This window comes from Panthera leo, chromosome C2, assembly GCF_018350215.1.
Source record: "Panthera leo isolate Ple1 chromosome C2, P.leo_Ple1_pat1.1, whole genome shotgun sequence".
NCBI classification, from domain to species: domain Eukaryota; kingdom Metazoa; phylum Chordata; class Mammalia; order Carnivora; family Felidae; genus Panthera; species Panthera leo.
In genome coordinates this window covers 41,382,090-41,398,373 of record NC_056687.1, presented here as the reverse complement: position 1 = coordinate 41,398,373, position 16,284 = coordinate 41,382,090, and the positions used below count along the sequence as shown (strand labels likewise).

Here is a 16,284-nt window from a genome sequence, read left to right as displayed (position 1 = left end):
ATCACGTTGTGGTACTTACGGTTCTGCAACTATTATACCATCTGTTTCTAACTATTACACCTGTGTCTACACTTTCTTTTTGCCATGCCCAATTTTGTCTCGTGCTATAGGAAAATACATCTTTTGCCATGTCATACTTGAATTCAAAGCCTTCTCTGGCTGACCATTATTTATACACATAACTTCACACTCTTTAGTTTGTTACTGGCATTCTTCCAAAAACTGATCCCAAAATACATTTATATTTTTCTAAAAGTTTGAATTGAGACTAGTGAATTAGATGTTTCACTTATGCACATAGCACATACTATGCTCTCGTCACTGTAAACCTTTTTACTGTTGTCAAAAGCCATGTTAGATTTTCTCTTGTTTATGGTATAACCCCAACCTGACTGTGCTGTTTTCTCCTTGATGCCTTCCATAATCCTGTCATTCTTAAGAAACATTCTGTGCTATATAATCTTTATTAAATACCTAATGCATTTACAAATTTAATCCAGTAGGCATGCTAAGATTAGTTTTGGTTTCCTATGCATTCGCTACGCTTTGGACCTCTTCATATACTCCATAATATGCAGAACACAACGTCATATTTTGAGAGATGTATAAAAATTATTATTTTCTTATAATATATGAAGGAAATCACTCAAAGGAGTGCAAACATAAAGTCCTTATTAGAGAATATATTTTAATTTTATAAATAAACAAAATTCTCATGAAACTCGTTATAAATGCGTTCCACTTTTTTTCCTCCATTGAGGGAGTTAATTGTTTTCATCATGAATGACAAGTTTTCAATACTTAAACGGACAGCATTTAAGATGTACGAACACTTTTGTAATTATAAATCTTAAAAACACGTAAGAGTTCCAATCCACAAATTCCAGTCACAAAATTAGATACAATATTAATTTATTGAATTGATGGTAACCACAAGCAAGAAATACAACATTTATTTGGTCTTTGAAACACGTTAAGAAAAAAAAAAATAAATTATTTACATTAGGATGTTTGAATTATCGAATCCAATATGTAGACCTCACTAATGTAATAAACAGGTTAAAAACTTCTTACTCTCCCCTGCTCTTCTACCAACCTAAAAACAAAATAAAAGCAAATAGCAAAAAGCACTCTTCATGTTAATAACTTTGATTCCAGAGTTTGGAATACAAGAGAAGTGCTCATTTTCCGGAAGCAAAATGGGCTTGACCTCACTGTCACACCAAAGTCCATGAAAGGAACAAATTTAGAATGTTTTAGAAAACCCTATAACGAATATACAAGCTATATTTATATATTAATATAAGAAAAGAAACACCCTCACTGTACTTTAAATAATCATCAATATACCATTTTCAAACATCCACTCTATGACTGTATTATACAGGAAGTGTTTAAGAAAAAAAGTGTACCTAAGCATCTAAGTTCTGAGGATTGTACTCTGAATTGCCTGTAAGAGTAAAGTCACAGTTAAAGCAAAATTCATATATATGTTTAATATCAGAAAAATAAAAAAAGTGAATAGAGTTGGAACTCCAAAAAACTCTGATGTTAAAAGTCAGCACTATGTGTAATCTCGTCTATTATTGTTACCGTGGTTCTACTATGACACTGTAAAGAACTATGACATTGTACAGAACTAGCAAAAACTCCAGAGATTAAGGCCTTTATTTGCACACTTGAGAGAAAATTAGATCATGGATATCATTATTTAAAAATAAATCAAGTGACTTAAAATTTTTAGATCAAGGTTTTTTTTTGTTTTGTTTTGTTTTGGTTTTGTTTTTGTTTTTGTTTTTGTTTTTTCTTATCAGAATAGATAGGAGTGTGTACTTTAACCCATGAATCAGTTGCAAATTAATCCTGCTATGGACAGTATTTTACTAAACATCAAACAGAGGTTAAGATTAGAGATTTTCATAATTTGAAGTAAAATATGATTTTAATTATAGAGATATCCCCGTAGTTTAACATTTTTCCTCTCAATGCTAATTTGGCAGGCTATCACAAGTCCTTGAATGCTGAGGTATAAATTGCAAGAAGATAATACAAACAGCACCAGCATGCTTTGCACATAAAAGGCTGCATAGAGCAATTATCACTTCATTAATTTGTAATCAAGACCAAATTGCCTGTAAGTGATGGTGGCTTGCCCTCTCAGTCCACTGGCAAAAAGAGCAAGTCCCAAACCCTGGCATTTGCTGAGGACTAGAGACAGTAGAAATAAAATCCCTAAATGAGCATTTTTCTCAACAGCAGCAGCAACAACAGAAATCACTAATTAAAGCTGTGGTTGTAATGTTTACACTTCATAAACTTAAAGAATGCTCATGTTTAACCTTTCTTCCTATTGCAAGAACTAAAGTATAATGTTCATAATTTATTAGAAATACTATATTGCCATAGTCACTGTCGCAAGGAAAACTTGGGAAAATAAAATGGGTGCCATATAGAACTAACTGGTGACATACAGAATTGGGCGCGGTACAAAGAGAAGATCTTTCCCTTCATTTTCCTGATTAAAACAAACAAAAAACTCTGCAAGGGGTTTTCAGCAGCAACGTCTTCAGCAGAAGGGAATACAGAACTAGAAAGAATTCAATTTTTTTTCTAATGGTCAAATTCTCCAAAATCAACAATTTTGATATTTAGCCTCTTTCCCAGATTGTTACTCTGAGATTTTATTATTAGACCACAAAGGCAAGAGCTGAGTTCCTTGTGGTTTTATTTTTATGTTTCCAAATGATTTTGACTATTAGAAAATCATGTATCCAGACATCATCTCCCTAAAAAAAGTCATTCTGAAACTTATTCCCAGGGTATAAACACGGTGAACCTCCCCATTATCAAAACATAGAGTAGGATACAAAGGAGATTATTTATATTTTGCTGGATATAACAGTTCCTTGTCACTGAGTGAAACATGTATTTTGGGAGGAAAACATATATTTTTAATAATTTATCAGTATTTAACCTAATAACTATCATTCTGATAAGTCTCAATGATAGTAATTAAGGATTTATACTCATTGATATTAATTACTCTCTTGGACACATTTTTAGCTACTTGCTAATAGGAAGTAAGGAGGAAAATGTTTACATTTTCTAAGAGAGGAGAACTTGCAATATGTTTAGTGCATAGGCTGACATAATTTGGGAAACATTTAAAAAGTAAGAAAAAGAACTGTCATGATTTACCTTATAAGATTTAAAACCAGTTTCTTAGAAATTTGCAGAAGACAATAAAAAAAATGATCACCGATAGTCTTAGTTTACAATATTACATTTGCATTTCAATGGTTAATAAGAAACACATAATTCTGCACTTTACTAAATGCTAATGATGACTAATCTTGCACTCAAAAATTGCATTAGATATTAAGTTGATTCATGCTATTCTTTCTCCACTCATATTTCTTGAGCCCATGTTTATTCCCCTCTGTACACATGCATAGCCATTTCAAAATTCAGTGTTCATCCTAGAAATACTTGAACATTTACCATGCATCAGCATTTTACACATGGAAATGCATAATCACTTACAGTAAGAACGTCACTGTCAATTGTCAGGCACAGCTATATCTATAAAAATCATATCTCCATTTATTAATAAATAGTTTTTAGCCCATTCTGGTCTGAAGAGCATGCACACAGATACCTATTTCTAATACCATTCTATAACAAGATAGAGTAAGATAAAAGAGTTGAAACAAGTAAGGAATAGAATTGTTTGGTTTTTAATTTGTCCCGCTGTTGACGTTGATTTTTGGTCAAACCAGAGAATTACCTTTGTAACCAGGGAATGAAAAGAGAGATGGGGAATTGATGTTGAAAATAAACATCAGATAACAAGGTATGGGTTAGAGTCTAAGAACAGAAATGCCCCAAAAGGGCAGGCCTGGGATAGTATGACTGGTAATCTTAATAATAATGACTACTATCCACTCTCCTACCCACCCTTAACTCCTAAGTATTCTACAAAAATTTGATAATCATCAAATTAGAATTGCTTTACTTAAGGGGGGAACAACATCCTAGTTAGGGTAAAGCACACCAAAAAGAGGTAAAAACTAGGAAAGGAGTGAAAGGCCGGACAATATTAATAAGGAAAGCCAACAAAAGATTTCAGAGAGTGAGGCAAAGAGTGAGGATGACGTGAGAGCCCTGTTTAGAATTCTCAGGAATACTGAACGTGTCATGGTACTTTCTGTAGCTACAGTAAGCCGCAGGCTGTTAAAGACGGTGTCTTCGGGTGTGGGGCTCCTGGGGTCTGCTATCCGTACCTACCTTGGATCCTCTGTCTTTACTTTAGCCACTCCCTCACACACAAATGGTTCCATCTTCACGCTCAGTGTTTCTCAGTTCCTTAAACCTCTAGACTGAGACAAGAACTAGAGTGCCCACGGATTCACCATCTTGATTTGAGTCCTTCCTGGTGGGGTTCAGTGGTACACTGTGCTGAGACCTCAGGGCTGTTGCCACAGCTTTGCACCTGTGGACAAGTGTGCCATATTTCTGACCACACAGTCTGTCTAATTCCCTACATCGATGGTTCTTATTTCTGGTAACATTAGCCAGGGAGCCTTTTAAAAAATACTGCTTCAGGGTTTCTGTCCAAACTAATTATTTGTTTTTAAATTGTCCAGGCAATTCTAATGTATCCCTAAGGTTGAGAACCAATGTTATACATCCTTTGCCAACAGGATTATTAACCTCGGATGTCTACTTGACTTGGCTGCATACTCCAATACCAGCTTCCAAGATTTATGAATCTCCTCAGAAACTCTGTCTAAAGTTTCTAGATAGCACTGGCCCATCTCTGTAGAATGGACTTTTGCTCAGCCCTCATCCCATCTGTTTTACGATTTTAGATTTGCCAAGTCCCAGACATGCCTTAAAGAAGCTCACCTGAATAACCTCATCTTCTACCTCCCACAAAGACTGGTAAGATTCTATTCTAACGAGCAAAGTAAATCTAATCATAGTGTTCTATTTCACATCTGGTGGTAAATGCAAAGCGTGTGCATTACAAAAAGATGTAAACAGTGTGTGTGGGAGGGTTACCTTCCAGCACATAGTTCTCCTGGTATGAATGCAAGAGAACGGTTTTAGACATCTTACTCTTTTTACAGTTTGCTATAGTTCGGTAGTTTCCTACTGTGATTTTCTGTGGTGATTTGTGATGTCTTAAGATGCCTCTCTAACAGTAGTTTTATTAAATTCTAGATGCATTTGTTAAATATTTCTATGTAAAGCTTAGATTAGAAGCCATGGATAGTAAAAAAATAAGTGACATGTGACTTTTGGTCTCCAGAAATTGATGCCAGAGTGAGAGGCATATGTGTCACATAAGGCAGATGACAATACACTTGCTCTTCAAGGTACTTCGAGGACTGGCGAAAGAAAGGATTTCTGCTGGAAGGAAAGTTGTGGGAAAACATTAAGGAAGAAGAGACAGAAGGGTAATAAAGATAGCACTTCTACAGGTGGAAATATGGGGGCATACACATACTAAGTGTGAGCAAATACAAAGATATGTGGGGACAGAACCTGTTTAAGGAATTGGAATCCAGTTTGGCTAGAACACAGGGCGCTTAGCAGTAGGTCTGGGGGCAGTCACTTAGAACAGAAAGGCCTGGGTGCTTGGGTGGTTCAGTCAGTTAAGGCTCTGAGTTCAGTCCAGGTCAGGACCTCACGGTTAGTGAATTGGAGCCCCACATTAGGCTCTCTGCTGTCAGGGCAGAGCCTGCTTTGGATCCTCTGTCCCCTTGCTCTCTGCCCACTCCCCACTCACGCTCATTTTCTCTCTCTCATAAATAAACATTAAAAAAAATGAGCTTGGATGGCTCAGTCGGTTAAGTGTCTGACATGGGCTCATGAACTCAGGTCATGATCTCGCAGTCCATGAATTTGAGCCCTGAGTCCAGCACTGTGCTGACAGCTAGGAACCTGGAGCCTACTTCGGATTCTGTGTCTCCCTCTCTCTCTGCTCCTCTGCCGCTCACACTCTGTCTCTCAAAAATGAATAAATGTTAATTTTTTTTTTAAAGAAAGGAAATGAACAGAAAGACCTGGGACAATTTGGAAATATCAATTGGCATGCCTCGACTTCATTTGCTACAGTGAGAAACCACTGAAAATAGGCACAGGGTTATCTCGGGACTGGGAGTCGATTCTCTGAAGAAAAGAAGAGGGCTTTGGAAAAACTGCTGCAAAGATCCAGAAGAGATGTTGTAAGAAGATAACCTCTGTTGAATGAACGTACACTGAATATTTCCCAAAAGATTATAGAAGGATGTATGTTTTTCTTATGAATGTAACCAGGATACACCCACAAGTGCAGAGAGTAACAGAGCTCATTATACTAGAACTTTTTGACTACTAAAATATATATTTCAGAAAGACTCCTGTTTGTACTGAAAGACTGAAAGCATCGATAGAAAAAATATCAAAGTGCATGCACATATATAAATGCATTTTGTTTAAGTTTTCTCTTAATGAAACAGTGCTCTCATTAAATTCGACATATGTCCTTTTAAGAACATTTCATTTATATTTATTGAGTAACTACTGTGTGCCAAGCTCTAGTTCAATAATGTAGTAACAAAAGAGATAAACAGGGTACCTGAACTTAAGGAACATATTGTCCTTGTGTTATATCCATCGTTATATCAACTTTTATTTTATAAAGACATATTCACTTATTTTTTTATTCATTATTTGTTCTCCTCTACATAGTCTCTGGTTCGGCTCATCTTTCCCCTCCCAAACATCTAGCATGGTGCCTAAAATCAAGTAGCCAATTTACTAAATTTACTAAAATTCAATATCATGCAATGTGCCAAATATTAAAGTTATATAACTAACAAAGCACAGAAGTATGCTTTCAGGTGAATAATGAATTGAATTTTAAAAATCAATATTTTGTATAATTATGTCTCAAAGAGTGGCCCTACTGAGTAAATATAAATCCGATTCTATGTTTCTAAGCATTTTTGTAATAAAAAAAATTCACAGGAAGTAAATTGCTAGGAACTATGTGTCAATATATTTATGATAAAGATTTTTAGAATAGATGGTGACAGAAATTTGGAAGATGAAGAAAAAGAATCTTAAAGTCTGGGAGATGGTGGAAAAACTTTCAAAAATGAATCAAAATGCTTGAAGATCTACCAGAAAAGTGAATTTCTAGTCAGAGGGACCGATTTGCAACAGATGTGATCAATGTATCAAAATATAAAAAATACCATGTGGAAATTTATACAAATTCCCATTCTCAAACGTTTTCAATTTGAATTTATTTTTTCTGCAAGGGAATGAATATCAATATCAAAGGAAATATAGGAAAAGTCCAATTTGCATTATAGCGTTTTGATTTTTAATGGTGAAATATTTCTATTTATAATGGAAAACATATAATTGCAAATATGGTATTCTTAGAACTATAACCATATAGTATATACCATTATCTAAAAATTATCTCAGCAAAAAGGAGGTTGATGTGGTTAAAAAACAATTTAAGAAACCATTTATCTGTCCTTAAAAGTTGGAAACATTGTTTATATTTATCAGTGATTTTCTCATTCTGTGTTCTTATTCACATATAGCCAAATGACTTTACTTTTTATAGAATAAATTTCCTTGAAAATTAGGGAGTAGGACATTGAAACTATCATGTTTCCAATTCTTGGGAAAATGTTCAATATGAAATTGTCCAATAAAAAGGTAATTTTAGAATTCAGAATAACTGCTTGGAAATAATGGGGGGAAATTCCATGCACATTGGTTTCACTTGTCTAGACTGAAAACTGTGCTAAGATGGACATTTACAGAATTATTACAAATGGCCAACTACTTAGAAATTAATGCATAGCAGTGACAGCAGTGCATTTCATATCAGTTGTGAGATTCATGTAATTTCCTGCTATGATAATGGGTCACAGCCACAGTAATTCATAGCAATTTACGATATACCTGTGGAGCACTCACAGTGACGGAAATGAAATTAACTCATGTCACTGTGGAACATATGCTAAGTTTTATAGATCTTCAGATAACTAAGTTTATTTTTAACACAATAAGTGTGATTCTTGAGAGCAATTCCCTGAAATGTAAGCTGCTTTACAGCAAGCATTTTAAAGCTGCAGATTTCTTCTGCAGTTCTTTTCACAAGGGTGGCAAACTTATTTCACAGGAATATTTTTAATCCTTTATCCATTGATATCCTGGGGAGCCCAGATTAAGGGTCTAAGCTCTAGAGACAAAGGGACCCTGGATTTGAAACCTAGCTCTGCTACTTAATAGGAAAATCAACCGATTTCCTTTTTTTCCTTAAGTTTATTTATTTGAGAGAGGAGAGAGGCAGAGGGAGAGAAAGAGGCAGAGGGAGAGATAATCCCAAGCAGCCTCCATGCTATCAGTGCAGAGCCCCACTCCTGGGGCTCGATCCCACAACCTGTGAGATCATGACCTGAGCCAAGATCAAGAGTTGGATGCTCAACTGACTGAGCCACCCAGGTGCCCCTACTGACCCTGATTTAATTCACACATCTGTAAAATGGGAAAAAAATAATAGTAAACTCTGGAGATGTGACCAACAGTAGATTATCCATTTAAAATAGGTGTAATCTTGTGCTGCACCTGGGAAGCAGTAAACAAATATTATTTATTACTTTGCTAAAGCTGAGTTAACTGCAAATGTCATCAGAATACACAGATTTTTTCCGTATAAAATAATAATATGTTTCAAATTCAAGCTTTCCTTGTTTCCTATTTTTTTTTTAACTCATCCAGGATTTATTTATTTACTTAAGGTCACCACAACTTGTGACAAGTGTATTTTGTTTTACTGTCCTGAAATTCAATAAATATAATAAATAACAAAACTTAACAATACTGAACCAATTCATGTTTTATTATAAATGAGTCTGCTGTCTTTTACCTTTGAGAAGTTTGCTATTCTAGGTGGAGTACATTTCTGCCAATAATATTCCACAATGTGCCAGGTACCATATATAGTTCTTTAATTTTATTAGACATTCCACTTCAATTCCTTTCACTATTCTTTTTTTTAAATAAAAGGTATATAATCTATCTGTATAACATGCTAACAGCCATATTCTATAATTTAATAAAATGAAAATATATATTATTCTTACTATGGTTTTACTCCATACTGGTCAATGTGTGGTGTCGATTATCTCATATCAGCATGGAAATAATAATATTTTCTTTCATATAGGATTATTCAGTTGCTTAATAGATGATATTGATAGTTAATAAGTGCTTACATAGTTCTTACCATTAACTAGGTAAAAAAATGTTTATCAAGCCCTTACATACTATAAAATTATTTTCTGGTACTCTCATTATGATAAAGATGCAGAAGTGAGGGTTTCCTGCCCTTGAAAACCTTACATTATAAAAGCAGATATATGTGTCTACAAGTCTTAACATTAGACAGTCATTCATTTGTTCAACAGAAATCCATTGTAGGCCATGTGCTCTTCTACTCCCTGGGGACCTCCTCCCCTTCATGAAAAAAATAATAAGAAAGCCACCAGTGTTTTCATAGAGCTTATGTTGTACTGAGAGAAAATGAAGAGTAAGCACACACACACACACACACACACACACACACACACACACAGAGGCATACACACGATAGGTATGATGGTGATAATCATTACAAAGAAAAACAAAGATAAAAACAGGAATACCACAAATGGGTTGATTAAAATGATATTTTAGATAGGGTAACCAGGCATAAGGTCTCATTTTTGCAGCCACCTGAATGGAGTGAGAAGCCAGGCCAAGAGAATATCCGCTGATAAAGCAGCTCAGGCTGAGAGAACAGAAAGTCCGTTGGCTAGGAGACTGAGGATGGTGTTATAATCCACGCATAGCACAGAAGCCACTGAGTCTGAAACACAGTGATCCAGGCATTAAGTGGTAAAATACTAAATCAGAGAGATTGTGGAATATAAAAGCATTTAGGTCATTGTTGACCACGTGACAGAATTTGGATTTTATTCTCAGAAAAAATCAGAAGTCAGTAAAGGGTGTGGCCAGAAGAGTGACATGATCTGATTCATGTATTAAAAAGTTTAAGACCTGCTGTGTAGGAAATAAACTTTAAGGAGAAGTGGTCTAAGTGGTGAGATCATTAGGAGGTTATTATAATAGCTTAGGTGACAGAGAACAGAATGTTATCAATGAGACAGAGAAAGAATAGATCAAGTTCTGGAAATATTTTGGTAGTAGAGCCAAAGGATTTGATGATACATTGGGTGTGGGACATTAGAGAAGGGTGGAGAATGTCATATATCCATCAAAGAATGGCAATGACCAGTGTGAGGCCAGAGAAAGAGAAGAACAGCTAAGAGATGGCATTTAGCAAGAAATTTAAACATAAGTGGAATTTTTGATGAGTAAAAATAGGTAAAGATGGAGAAAAGAGGAAAAGGAACACAATCCAGGCACAGGAAGAAATATGGAAAAATGCATAAAAACACAAAAGTACTAACTCAGTTTGGTTATCATGAAGCAAATAAAATGAAAGAGGAAGCTTCCTTGATTAATTCAACATGTTTTTACTAAACACCTGTTATACACTAGGGATTCTATTAGGTGCTGGAATTATATCAACAACCAAAATGTCTGAAATATCTCTCTGTGGGGAGCTTACGTTCTAGTGGAAAAGACAGACCAAAAAAAAAGATAAGTTAAATTTACATTTTCTTGTATACTGGTATGTTTTAAGAAGAAGCAATAAAAGACAAGGAGAGGAGACAGTTATGTATGTTGGGAGGAAGAGAAGATTTTAAAACAAATGACCCAGGGGCACCTGGGTGGCTCAGTTGGTTAAGCGTCCAGCTCTGGGTTTCAGCTCAAGTCATGATCTCATGGTTTCATGAGTTTGAGCCCCGTGTTGGGCTCTGAGCTGACAGTGTGGAGCCCGCTTGGTATTCTCTCTCTCTCCCTCTCTCTCTGCCCCTCTCTCACTCATGGGTGGGCTCACAAGCATGCTCTCTCTCTCTCTCTCAAAATAGATAAACTTTAAAAAAATATTAAAAAAAAAAACCCGAAGGACCCAGAAAGACCTCACCAAAAATGTTAATTAAACACCTGAAAGGATGGGCTCCTGGCAAAGGAAGACTTCCCTGAGTAGGTGATATTTTAGTAAAGAAGTATGGATGCATCAGGAAAGAGCATTCAAGGCAAAGGAAAAAGAAGTAGAAGGCCCCGAGGAGTGTATCTGGAATAAAAAGCCACAAGGAGTAAGGTGTATGTGTTCCTCAGAAGAGGGAGGAAAAGAGTATAGCAGGGGAAGACTGGGGAAGTTGGAAGAGTTAGTGTCCAATCCAGGTTCTGAGTAAAGGATCAACAAGACTCGTATTTCATAGCCTCAATCTGGCAGCTCTACAGAGAATACTAGAAAACTGGAGAAGTGGGAGATGATCATCATGGTTTGAAATGTAACTAACTCATCATTCAAGAGATTCCAATAAAGATCAGATTTAGGGACATAACTTTGACAAGAGTATAGTAAAACCTTGGTTTGCGAGCATAATTCGTTCCGGAAACATGCTTGTAATCCAAAGCACTTGTATATCAAAAAGAATTTCCCCATAAGAAATAATGAAAACTCAGATGATTCATTCCACACCCCAAAAATATTCATATAAAAATGATTACAACACTGTAACATAATACAAAACAACCAAGAAAATACAAAATACAAATATAAAGAAAAATAAACAAAGTAACCTGCACTTAACTTTGAAAATCTTATAGCTGGTGTGAGGGTGACAAGAAAGAGGAGGGTTGTTTTGTAGGACGACTTTCATTATCACTAACAGATGTTGACTACAGTACAGTATTAATAAACTCTTGTCATATATTGCATTTAATGTAACTGGCAATAAGGTACCAGAGGAGAGGGTTTATTATCTCCAGGCATTCTGACCTAGAATGAAGCAAAGCATTCCTAACCTCACTCTTATATGGAAAAGCAAAGGACCATCTATAGGTGCCCTGAAGTGACAAAAAATACACTAGTGCCCGTTGTGGGCATCTTCCAATGTTCTGAAAAATCAGGGACTTCAGTCAAACACTGTGGCCTGAGACCGAGCATCTGAGCATGGGAGACAGATGATCACCCATAATTCCGCAGAGAGAGAGGAGAGACAGAGAAGAACCATTGGCTCAGTTGTGATCATGTGATGCTCGGCATCACGTACTACTCATATTGCAAGACACTGCTCCTTTATGTTTGCTTGTCTTGCGGAACACTTGCAGAACAAGTTACTCACAATCCAAGGTTTTACTGAATTTAGGACTGATTGGAGGAATGGAGGGCGATGAATTCCAAAGTTACTGTGATTAGTTAAGAGAGGGTGGTTTGGCCGTTTTGCTCATTATTGATTCCCAGCACCTAACATAGCTCCACATAATCCATTCACTAAATGAGCAAATGAATGGGTTAATTTTTTGAAAGAGAGTAATATTTCAGGAGTAGTACCATGACTTGGCAATTGATGGATTTTTGGATTTTTGGCTTGAGAAAATTAAAACCCTGAAAATGACTCTGAGGTTTTAAAGCTAACATTTGATAATCATATTGACCATTTTATGATGATGTTACTAGTAATGGGCTTTCTCAGAAACGCATTATTTTATCCCTTCAAAAGCCCTGCACTTCAAGTGCTATTATCAAGTAATTCTAGAGGTAAGACAAAGAAGAGCTCAGTAAGAGATTCAGCCACTTGCCCCAAATTGCATAGCTGGTAAATGGTGGAGCCTAGACTCAAACTCAGAACACTTCCATTACAAAGCCTTTCCTATTTTCCACTAATCTGTGTTGATGACTTGGAAATAATGCCATTAGCAGAGACAGGCAGCAATACAGGTAGGAAAAGTTATAGGAAGAAGGGGAGAAGTTTTGTTTAATATAAGCTAAGTCTGACATGTCAACATGAAACACAAAGATTTTTTTTCAAAAGTTAGAAAGGTCATCTAGAAGTCATGGGAGAAAAAAGGGTGGAAGAGTAGAAATTCAGATTTTGAAGTGTCATAATTAAAGCTTTGGAAATGGTTATGATGATTAAAAAAGAAAAAAAGGAATTTTAGAAACCGTATGAAATGCTTATGTTTAGAGGTTAGGAAGAGAAAGATGAGCTGATGAAAGAGATGAAACTTTTACAAAAATTGCTCTTTCAAAGCATCTATATTAAAATCATCTCCACATCAAAAAAGGTCTTCAAGTATGGTAAATCCTGCTGGAAAAGGAGCATTGATAGAGATAGGATTAGAATAGGGAGAAAACAAGGCAGAGATAGCTAACTGACTAACAAGCCAGGAGGGAATTTTAAGAATTTTTTAATTTAATATGAAGAATAGAGTAAAAAGTATAAGGTCTGAGAAGAATAAACCAGTAAACAGAAGGATATTGCTGACTTGGTGACTTATAAAAATGTTTTTGTTCGTTTGTTTTTAGGTAGCAGAGGTGTTTCCAAAACTTTATGGAATGAAGGAGGTTATAGCAGAGAAGTTGCTGAGGCAGCAATTGTAACTTTTGAAAAAGCATTTTATTGTTGAACAGAAAAGATCAGTGCATTCCATGGATACAGAGCTTGGAATAGTGCATTTACCACATAAAGAGACCTTGAGGCTTTCTTTACAAGAAAAGAAATTGATATCTGGAGACAAAAATGTCTAATGTCACAATGCTAATAAGGGTCCAACCTAGGCCAACCAAGATTCAGGTCTTATGCTCAGTCCTATATGAGTGCCAATACACCAGACTACCTCTACAAGACAGAAAGGACTGATTTTAACGTCAGTTTTGGAGTACTCTGATCCACTAGTAATCTATAGAAATTTTGACTGTAAATTCCCCCTGGTTACTGGCAAAGATTAATGGGTTTGAAACAAATGCAGGAACATGGTATTACTATATGTTTAGATGAAGCCTGGTTGTGTTATTTTATAGTATGTTTTAACATGTTTTGAAATATTAGTATTTTTTAAAGAAAAGCCAATTTCTGGAAGAATACTTGAGAAAAGACTTACCTCTATTTCAATTGTGACTTAAAGGTAATTGTAAACAGAATAATTGTGGTAAATATTCCACTATCAAAACTATCATATGATCATATACGTTCTACAATATATAGTGTATAGTGTTTCACAGCCCAAAGTGGATGTTATTAGGAGTAAAAACAATGAAATAACATGGGATGTTAAATAGCCACAGGCTCAGGATTAGAAAAAAGTGTAATACATGGGATGTTCATAAAATTTTAGGGATGAATGAAAATCTAAACATTTTGAGCATGGAGAAATGGTCCAGTATTATTTGCCTAATGTTTATATAGTATGTAAATATACTGGAAGAAACTTACAAAACTAAATGGTGTATATTCAGAACATTCTCTTGTGTAATAAAAATTTTCAAAGAAAAAGGAATTGATCTAAATAAAAATGATTGAGAATTTTTTTTTCTAATGACAAATTAAATTGTGTAAAATAGGTTTACCAAATTGTAACAACTATCCCCACAGTGATGCCAAGACCATTACCAGTTGGGGAAATAGTTAATAATTATCAACAGAGCAATTTTGAACTTAAAAAAAATTAAATCCAAAAATCATAGCCAACTACTTAAGTTACAGAGTTCTTGTTTGCTCTGTGTACAGTTTGACCAATTGTATGTGGTATCTCAAATGTTCCCATATCTTATAAATGGCCCACATAAAGAAAAGGTATTCAACATAATTTATCTGTGGTTTCAATATTCTATTAACATAAACTACAATGTTATACCATTATACCTCTATTTGCTATCCAAACTAATTTTTGTTCAACTTTCTACAAAACATTTCAGAGAATATCCACAGATAAATTCAAAGTTCAGGTAGAAATGATAGATGTGCCAAGATATACTTACTTGAAAGTGCTTTTCTAAATTCTGCTTCTAATGTTACAACTGACGATCAGCTCTGATCTCCTGGTCAAATTAGGCTAAAGCTGATATATTTTATTTTATTTTATTTATTTTTTTTAATTTTTTTTAACGTTTATTTATTTTTGAGACAGAGAGAGACAGAGCATGAACGGGGGAGGGGCAGAGAGAGAGAGGGAGACACAGAATCAGAAGCAGACTCCAGGCTCTGAGCCATCAGCCCAGAGCCCGATGCGGGGCTCGAACTCACGGACCATGAGATCGTGACCTGAGTTGAAGTCGGATGCTTAACCGACTGAGCCACCCAGGAGCCCCAAAGCTGATATATTTTAAAACAATTGTTTGTGCTGGATTAGCAGCAGGATGGCTCCCAATATTATTTTCCTAATATTACATGCCTCCAGAAGACTTCAACATCCAGAGCTATTTGGCACCTAAAATGGTAACATGTTTCAATTTGTTTGCATTATGACCCCCTTCAAAATATAGAACCCAGGTCAATTCTTGGTAATGAAATCGGATTATAGCACTATACCGAAGAAAGCTAGTACACCTGATATACGTACACCTGAAAGAAAATGTTCTGGTGTGATGCCCTAGTCAACTTTATATTCTTGTTACTGGAGAGCTAATTCCTAAATCCCACAATGATTTAGGTTGTTATAAATACCATTTAGTATTTATTTTACTAAGTTTTACACATATATTATTATATGTGATATATACTATTTTACAATATATGGTGTTGATTTTATACAGTGTATTTTACCCTTATTCATATTCATTATCATAGTTTACTGCTTTAAAGCTTTAGCCTTGTTATTTTGAAGAGAATTAACTCTTCATTCCTATAAATCTGAATCCAAGAAGGCCAAGAGTACAATATTTTTAATATCAACGATCATCCAACAGTATTATAGGTGTCAAATGTAAGTTAATGAACACTGCATGGTGTATTGTGGTTTCTAGAACAGATGCCTAGGAATTCCTTCTTGGATTGTGGTGTTCTTTCCCCACGCTTGACTAGTCCCCAACACAATCATGCCCTGACTACTTTTTATTGAGCAGATATTTTTTCCGAGTTCTTGATATTTGTAATTTAATATTATCCCCCTAACTAATCTCAGGGGTAAAGAGATGTCTTTCCATCGATGAGGACACTAAGCTTCCAAAAGATTACAGATCTTGCTGACACACTTTAGGAAGGACAGAGAGGAGGTGTGAACTCGCATTTGAGCTCAGATTGCACTCTTAGTGACACTTCTCTGTCGATTGCATTTTGCTTACCCTACTTTTTTTTCTGGTTTTTATTATTATTG

The 16,284-nt window shown here is 35.3% G+C and overlaps 1 protein-coding gene across 3 annotated transcripts in view; it reads right to left on the bottom strand.

Annotated features, from left to right (window-relative positions):
• EPHA3 (EPH receptor A3) overlaps window positions 1-16,284 on the bottom strand; it is a 346,338-nt gene that overhangs the window by 257,815 nt on the left and 72,239 nt on the right. For 2 of the 3 annotated variants that reach the window (XM_042903058.1, XM_042903059.1), the window contains exon 1: window positions 1,413-1,440. The exons of the other annotated variant lie outside the window; for it this stretch is intronic. The gene's annotated coding sequence lies outside the window, so the exon portion shown is untranslated. Of the gene's footprint in view, window positions 1-1,412; window positions 1,441-16,284 lie in introns of those variants that run through there. 3 annotated transcript variants of the gene reach the window in all.